Source organism: Penaeus monodon, chromosome 22 (genome assembly GCF_015228065.2).
Source record: "Penaeus monodon isolate SGIC_2016 chromosome 22, NSTDA_Pmon_1, whole genome shotgun sequence".
Taxonomy (NCBI): domain Eukaryota; kingdom Metazoa; phylum Arthropoda; class Malacostraca; order Decapoda; family Penaeidae; genus Penaeus; species Penaeus monodon.
Genome location: NC_051407.1, coordinates 29,391,681 through 29,391,896, shown reverse-complemented (window position 1 = coordinate 29,391,896; position 216 = coordinate 29,391,681).

Here is a 216-nt window from a genome sequence, read left to right as displayed (position 1 = left end):
CTTGATTTTAACGTTAAGAACGCATTATCACAATCTAAAAGGGTTATATAATTTCGCCCTTTGTTTGTACTAGAAAAATAAAACACGCTGCATTAACATCGCGACATATTACTGACAACTTGAAACGAGGAAAGAGGTGGAGGGGAAATGAAAATTGTAATAGAGATATGGAACTGAAATACAAGAACAATATATTTAGACAATTGCCTATAATAG